Here is an 8,572-nt window from a genome sequence, read left to right as displayed (position 1 = left end):
CCATAGGAAACTTGCTGGGCTAACGAGATGGACCATTTGGTCTTTTTCTGCTGTCATTACTATGTTACTATGTTGGCTGTTTCAAATAAAATTTACTGTGATTTGTTCAAAATAATCAGTTTACATCAACAAAGCTGTTCCCAGTTACATCTGTGTCCAGACTGGTCTCTCTCTCTCTCTCTGTCAGGCCGATACAGTAAAATTCTCGGGAGAGCGGGCGAGCACCGCTCTGCCGGCATGCGCGATTCACTAAAAAAAAAAAAATATTCAAATTAGGGCCCGCGGTAAAAAGAGGCGCTAGGGACACTAGCGCGTCCCTAGCGCCTCTTTTTTGACAGGAGCGGCGGCTGTCGGCGAGTATGACAGCTGACGCTCAATTTTGCTGGCATCGGTTCTCAAACCCGCTGACAGCCACGAGTTCGGAAACCAGACGCCAGCAAAACTGAGCGTCCGGTTTTTGAGCCGAGGGCTGAGTTTAAATCGGCTTGGCTGTACATTTTACTTAGTGAATCGCGCGGGACTAACAGGGCCATTAACATGCATTTGCATGTTGCGGGCACTATTAGTTTCGGGGGAGGGGGGGGGGGGGGTTTGACCGTGCATTTTCCACGTGCTATTACCACTTACTGAATAAGGCAGTGATGGCTAACCTATGACAACCCGAGACATTTTTGCTGACACGCGCAGCGTTTCATGGACTATCGGGAATTATTTATTTTTTTTAATCGGCTATGCCGAGCCTTTTTTATTTTCGGCTGCGCCGACCCTTTAAAATTTGTTTTTTAGTATCCCCCCACCCCCATGCCCCCGGGCGGCTCATGTGGTGCAACGATAGGCAGATAGGCAGGGCCGTGGTGAGGCTCACGTCACCACGGCCCGAAGACAAAGATCGCATTTAAATGCGCTGATGCTCCTCCTCCTTCCTGCCTGTGTGGCCCCGGAAGTAAACGTTGCCGGAGCTGCTTGGGCAGGAAGGAGGAGAAGCATCAGCATGTACAGAAGAGAAGCAACACTTGCGCTTACGGGCCGCCGCAAATTCCAAGTCGCAGCGGCCAGAGAAGAGGATGAGGCCCGGTAGCAGGGCCGCCGCGGCCCGAGAAGATCAGGGCTGCTGCAGAGCCCATCCTGCTGCAACCTGCAAAGAGGAGGCTCAGAGGTGAGAGAGAGGCTGAGGGTCTGTAGAGGGGGTGTGTGCACGTGTATGAGATGAGTTGAGAGATTGTGTGTGAGAGTGAAGACCTGAATGTTTGCAGAGACAGCATGTGAGAGCCTCTGTGTGTGTGTGTGAGAGAGAGCATGTGACAGTGAGAGCCTGTGCTTGAGCAAGACAGCATGTGGGAGAGAGAGAGCGCCTGTGTGTGAGAGTCAGACAGCATGTGCCAGTGAGAGACTGTGTGTATGAATGATTGTATGAGAGACAGCTTGTGACAGTGAGAGCCTGTGTGTGTGTGTGAGAAAGAGAAATGCATGTGAGAATGAGAACCTGACTGTGTGTTTGAGGGAAGAAGATGGAGAGAAAAGAAACAGAAAAAAAAGACAATATAAAAGGAAATGGCAAAAAAAATAAAAAAGGGAAGGTGGGAAAAAAAAGCCTGTGACCAACCAATTAGAAAACTAAGATCAGACAGCAAAGGCAAAAAAAAAAAATTACTTTTTAGTGATCGGCACATGTAATCTTTGGGAATGTGCAAGAATAGCACTTTCTCTATGCGGATCTCACAATGTACGAGATCCGCATGGAGAAAGTGGAAACCCACACGGCCTGCACAGAGGAGGCAGCAGAATGGGCTTCAGTGCCAGTAGCAGCAATCGGCACCTCCCCAATAACCATGTGGCAGCAGTGACTGTGGCAGCAGAGGAAAGAGAGGTTCTGAGGTTGCTGGCAAAAGAAAGAGAGGGGGTCTCTGCCTTTAGTGTGTGAATGTGTATGAATGGGACTCTGCCTGGGGGTGTATGTGTGTGAATGCATGGGTGCCTGCCTGTGGGTCTGTGTGTGTGAGAATGAATGTGTGCATGCCTGGAGGATGGGGAGGGAGTGGTGTGAAAATGAATGGGAGCCAATAAAAGAAACAGACTGACAGATGAAGTTTGTAACTCTTGCTTGGGCTTGAAGTGTACGAAGATTCAATTGAAGATTTAGCCAATGAAATTCAGCAACAAAAAAGTCACTAAGCAGGTAAGGTAAAGAATTATTTGTTTTTGCTTTATTAATAAATACAGTACATATATTAAAATTATAACTTTGTTATTAATTAGAGCTACAAATATCACAAAATTATGGATTTTTCTAGAAGTGACACACCACCCGAGTTATGCTCTGGTTTTTTAATGAATTTTGACACACTGAGCGCAAAAGGTTGGCCATCACTGGAATAAGGGGTAAAGCTAGCGCGTCGAAAACATGCGCCCAAACGCAGGTTTAACAGTGCGCTCCGCCAGAGCACACTGTACTGTATCGGCCTGTGTGTAAGAGTCCCTCAGCGCTGGCTCCTGAGATTTGTTTACCCTGCAAGGAATGGAAAGATAAGTGTACCAGCTGGGTGCGTAGAGGGATCCCTTCCCCAACAGCATCTGAGGTCCAAAGCAAATTCCAGATCTTCAAAAACCAGTCCTTGTCCTGTCTGCAGGGGTGAAGACTCCAGATGTTTTGATGCTTCTGCTCCCCTCTCCAAACTGCTCAGTTGGACCTCTCTGGCTGAGAAAACAGTGCTTCACTTTTCTCAACCTCTGGGTAAGGAAGGATGGCTTCAAACTTTCTCCCCAAATTAGGAAAAGGATAAAAAAACCCCAAATCTTCTTGACTCCAGAAACACTCTTTTGCATACCTGGGAACTCAGGATTTCACCCTGAGACTCGGGGAATTTGTATGAATTGCAGGGTCTCAGAGGAAATACTAGAAATCTCAGGGCCTCTCTGTATACAGCTCAGTCACTCCCCTTCCTCAGAAAACCTGCGGAGAGCAGGAGAAGTGGGGCGAGCTTGGAGCAGAGACTGCAAGCAGCATGTGGGGAGAAACTGGAGAGAGGCTGCAACACAGAGAAAAAACTCAGTCTGCAGCTGAGATTCCAGGACGTGGGAATCACTCGGCTAAGGGTAGAGCGAGTACACGTAAGTCATTGAAATGAGACTTATAGAAGGAAGGAGCAAAGAGCGCTGGGGTCAGGTAGAGAAGAAGGGGAGAGTCTGCGGGGTCATCTCGGGAGGAGGGACGAGTGATGGTGATGTGGGGGAGGGGTGGAAGAGAGAAAGCTGATACCATATTCCATTCTTTCCCCCCTCACCCCCTCTGCTAATAAAGAGCAATCTCAGGGTGACCACAACTCAAAATGTTTCCCAGGTATGCTCTTTTGTGGCGCATCACTACTGCCCCCCAACTGATGGCGAGGGGGGCACAGCAGGTCTACTCTACTCTGTCCTCCCGAAAGCAGCGTCCGTCCCTCCTGCAGGCAGGACTTCACAAAAAGAAAAACCACAAAACCCGCAAAGCTGACGTCTCAGAACCGTTCACCTAATCCAGGACTCTGCCAGGCAGGGAGTGCACCTCTCTCTCAAAAAAAAAAAAAAAAAGGGTTGGGCTGTGAGACCCAAACAAAAGGCAGGAGGAAAACAGCTCCTTCCCCTGCGAACCCCAACCAAAAATCCCACACTGCTCTCTCTGGTCAGCCCTCCCCTCCCTACTGCAGAACCGTGCAGCCCTCTCCCAACTTGCACCAGGGCCATCTGGTGGGGGCCTGGAGGCTCTCTGCACACAGGATCATAATGTTCGGTGTGGGTTTGTTTAGTTAGGGGTGGGTTTAATGGCGGGGGTGGGTTTGGACAGACTCAAGCTTTATGAGATTCAGTTATTCTTGGGGTGGATCTGAATGCATTCCATCGGTGGGCATTTCCTGATATACTTACCTTCTGCTGCTGGCATGACAAACATGGCATCTGCTGCCATGACAGCTGCCTTTTGGACTTGCTCACGGACCGACTCCAAATGTCAGCCTGGCACCCAGGGCGGTCGCCCTTCTTGCCTGCCCTTTGGGACCGTCCAGGTCAAGGCTGCACCCAAAGCGCATACGATAAACCTCCCCCTCCATCCCCCTGCTCGCCTAAATGTCACCAGTTTTTCTTTTTATTTATTTCGGAACTTTTCTTAGTAAACATTCAAACGGGACCTCGTCCAAGCAAAGCGCGCACTCACTCCTCTGTCTGCCCCTGACACACACACACACACACCTGCTCTCTGCTGCTGCTCAGGTACTCAAATCAGCAAGTACTCTTCCCATGCCCTCCAAAAGCAGGCACTGCAGGGGCATTATAATAAAGCCCTTCACCCCGCCCCAGCCCCTGATTGCATACAGATGGGGGCACTGATGTGGCTGTGGGTGGCCCTGAACTGTAGCCCCCCCAAGTCGGAACTCCCTGTCGAGGGGAGCTCCAACAATGAAGTAGGACAGGGACTGAGTGAGGGGAGGGAGACGGATCCTGGGCCACCCCTCTCCTGTTGGTGGAGGGGAGGGGGCAAGGCGGAAGAGGTTACCCCCAGCGCTGCTCCTCGAGGGCGAGGGGAATGCAAGGGCGCCCGAGGAGATGGAGGCTCTCCCTTTGCCTCCTCTCCCCGCTCTGCAGCCGGAGCGAGTCAGACCCTCCTTTCTCTGCAAGAAGAGGACGAAGCTCTCGCGGGGTGAAGCCTGGGGCGACAGCCCCCAAGTCACCTCCTGTTCTAGGTTCTGGCCGTACACACACAGAGAATATACCGAGGGGCTTGTCCGATGCACACCTGCACGGAGTCAGTACAGCAGGACCCAGGGATTAGATGGAAAGGGATAATAATACAAATCATAAACAGCAAGCACTGGAGGGGTGAGTGCAAGCAAATAATATCAATGATTAGAAAGGTACTGAAAGATACATAGAAAGACAGCAAATCTTACGTCCCTAATGACAGATGAAATCGTTCAGCTCCAGGAGACTGAAATAAGCTACAGGCGACACTCTCTGCTGCTCTCACAGCCCTGCTTACCTTTTTATCGCCTTCAGTACACCTGCTGGGTACTGTCTGGTGCTTACTGCCTCCCTTGTTACTCCCAGGTTTCTGGTCTGACCTTGGGCTAACAGTTCTCAGGGTTTCAGCACCTAAGCATTTTTAGTGTCTGCACAGCCTTTGGAAAAAACCAATAACTTTTAGTTCCCAGAGACATCTAGAAAGGACTCTCTAAAAATAACAGCATTTGCAGCAGGTGTCATAGACATCTTCCTTCTCTGCCGCCTTTCACTAACTGAGGTGGGCTAATTGTGGCCAGCAATTAGACAAACCCCCAACCTAATCCATCCCCAGGGCGGCAGAGAAGGATTACATCTCTCTCAAAAAAAAAAAATTCTTGATCAAAGACACCTGAGGATCAAGTTTAGAAATAGCAACTTGAGTAATGGATTTAGCAAAAAAGGAAAAATATGCAACAGGCACAAAAAGCAAAAAACATACAGTCCAAGAAGAATAGTTCTGCCCCTCCCTGCAAATAAGGAACCTAAGTGAAAGAAATCCCAAGCCCCATCTACAGCTGGAGGAATGTGAGCCTGCTGGGAGAGGGCCCGGAGGGTGGAGGTAACCCGTCCTGAGCAATATATGCACAACAGGAGGTACTGATATACTGGCACACCCCTCCGTTTTCAGCAAGTAACATATCGAAAGCCTGGCAAGAAGTGAGGGCATCTCAGTTTGTAAAGCGTTGCCTAAGGCAGCTGTTTCATTTGCTAAGCTTTCGATAATGACAAAAAGCTTACAAATGGCATTTTCCATACCAGCCACGCCCCCCACCGAGGGAGAAGAATGCGCATGAAGCGACTAAATTCATCTGGACGCTTGGCTATGGGGTTGTAAGTACGAGGAAATACATCTCGTAATGCATGACGGGAGCGAGTATGTGGGTGGTTGTCAGGATGGATGTGGGTATGGTTGGGACTAGCATAATAATGCATATCTGGCAGTATGGTGCCAAAAGCACTTAGAAGCACCAAATTCGGAAATAAAGTATATACCAGGTGAAACAATACGATAAGAAGGTTTAGGGTGACCTAACAGAGATATTGCACCCCATAGACTGAATGAAAGCACTGTCAACTCAGTTTTGTTAGTGATAAGTTGGACTTTAGTGAGGGAACCTCTAGGACTATTAGGAAAGTGAATGACATGACTGGTGTTGTAATGGCAGAGAAGAATTCCAATGATTAGGTGGCCAAACAGAACCATTTGGAAGACGTGCGAGTACATTATTGCAGAGAGGCAAGGAATCATTGTAAAAATTCTGTAAGTTGTGAATAAACGAAGAACAGAAGTATGCTGCAAGGATTACAGCTAAGCAAAAGCCTCTCCCCCTCCAAACCGGGCAGGTTCTGGACTGATCCGTGGTACTACAGGATCGAAAATTAGCAAGTAAGAACCAATTTTCCTTTCCCTGTACGTACCCGGATCAGTCCAGACTCTTGGGAAGTACCAAAGCTTCCTAGAGAGGGTGGGACCTGGAGAGTCCCGCTCGCAAGACACTTTCACCAAAAGACCAGGAGTTCGGATCCCCCAAATCCAATCGGTAATGCCTCGCAAACATATGCAGCGACTTCCAAGTCACCGCTCTGCAAATCTCCTGCGGGGACACCAACTGAGCTTCCGCCCACGAAGCCACCTGAGCCTGAGTCGAGTGGGCCCGCAAACCCTCAGGAACCTGATGGCCCTTGATAATATACGCCGACCCAATAGCCACCTTGCAATGGTTGCTTTGGAGGCATGGGTACCTTTCTTTGATCCGCTCCATAAAACGAAAAGATGATCCGACCTCCTGAAATCATTAGTAACCTTGAGATATCATAGCAAAGCCCTCCTGCTGAGCCAGATAAGTCTGGTGAAGCAGGAGTATAAAATCAGGGGGAAATGGGCACGAAGCCGCAGGCAAGGCAGAGGCCTAATCTCCCACAGGCCAAGGAACTATCTCCTCTTACCTATTAGCCCTATTGAACCCCCCTGCCCTTCTAGGGGACTCGGGTGAGCCGGGGAGAACCGCGGAGGGAGATCCCCCTCCGAACATGGCAGCGCGCGCGAATCAGCACCCAAAATGGCCGCCACTCTCGCCACAAGGCAAATCGGCAGCAGCAATATCAGGCCTGACCGCAGCTGCCTTGCGCCTCTCAATTCTCCTACGTTTTGCGATCATTGGGAGGAGGGAGGGCTTTCCCCCCCCCCCCCGAAACGCATGCAGAACATAAGCCGGCATGACTGAGACACGCCAGGACCGCACCGCCCATGCGGCAAACCGAGCCATGAACCATTCCCCCCCGAGGCAGGAGAAAAAAAAAAACGGCACGGAGGAAAAAACGGGGGGAGGGGGGGGCCAGAGCCTTACCATTCAGCTGCTCCTCACAGCTATTGGAGCTTTTTTTTTTGTCTTTACCAAACAGAATTCACAAAATAGCAGAGGAATACCTCTCCTAAAGCTGAAGGGAGCTGTCCAGCTCAGTTCAGCCACAAGCAAACCAGGAGAGAAAAAAACCCTGAATAAGAAAAGGAGCTGAAAGCCACTAGAGCGGCCTCGTGGAGGGGAGGGATCTGGACCACCAGATTTACACCCTACGGATCAACTCAGATTGAGCCTACAAAAAGGTCACCGACCTCCAGTTCGTCCACCTCAACCAAGCAGGGAAAGGGTCCCCTTGGGAACCAAACCCCTGAGAGGAAGGCTCACCCAAAAAAGAAAGAGGGAAAAAAAAAAAAAAAAAGACTGCAGGTTTATGCACCATCCATCATCTGCTGGAGACAGAGAAATACTAAGGTACTGCATGTGGCACCAGGGCTTATCAAGTTGTGTCAGCAAGACTTTCTCTGTCTCCATCTGCTGGCAGGGATGAATAAACCCAAGAGTCTGGACTGATCCGGGTACATACAGGGAAAGCAAAATTCTGCTTTTGTGGTAGGAAGTTGGATGGGAACCAAAAGGCACCTCCTCCTCAGATGAGGAGGCAGCTGGCTGGGGGCCGGAGCCCTCTTCTCCCTCCTGCCTCCCCCCCTCCCCCCACCCATAGCTAGCGTCAGGGACTCCCACCCTGCCCATGAGGCACCTCCTTCCTTCCCTCCCGAATCCACTGCGACCGAAGAAGTGGTCATAACCGTGGAGGTCATAGGAGGGGAGGACGGGCCCTTGGAGTCTCAGCCCGGTGATCTGGGCAGGGAGCCAGACCTGGCTCTGGGGATTAGCCTCCCGGAAGGCGGGGACGTGCAGGCTCCTTCAGGCAGGATCCACAGATGAGGGACAGATAGAATTATTCCCACCCCCAGCTGAAGAAGAGGCCATCTCTCTGGGGGTCTGCCCTTCCCCACTCCCATCTCAGAACCCCCCCGGCCCTGAATGACACCACCCTCACTCCTCCTGACCAACAGGAGATGGGCCAACCCCGACCACCTTCAGCCTAGGAAGATCCTCTGCCAAACCCAAATCCCGATTCCACCCCTGCTTCTCCTTCTCCAGAAAAAATGGAGGAAGGCTCAGTGGGTCGGGAGGAGGGCCTCCTTCACCCAAGGGGGAACCTTACCCTCAACTGT

Source organism: Rhinatrema bivittatum, chromosome 8, assembly GCF_901001135.1.
Source record: "Rhinatrema bivittatum chromosome 8, aRhiBiv1.1, whole genome shotgun sequence".
Lineage (NCBI taxonomy): Eukaryota > Metazoa > Chordata > Amphibia > Gymnophiona > Rhinatrematidae > Rhinatrema > Rhinatrema bivittatum.
The sequence above is the reverse complement of the archived record's forward strand: the minus strand, read 5'-3'. Positions refer to the sequence as shown.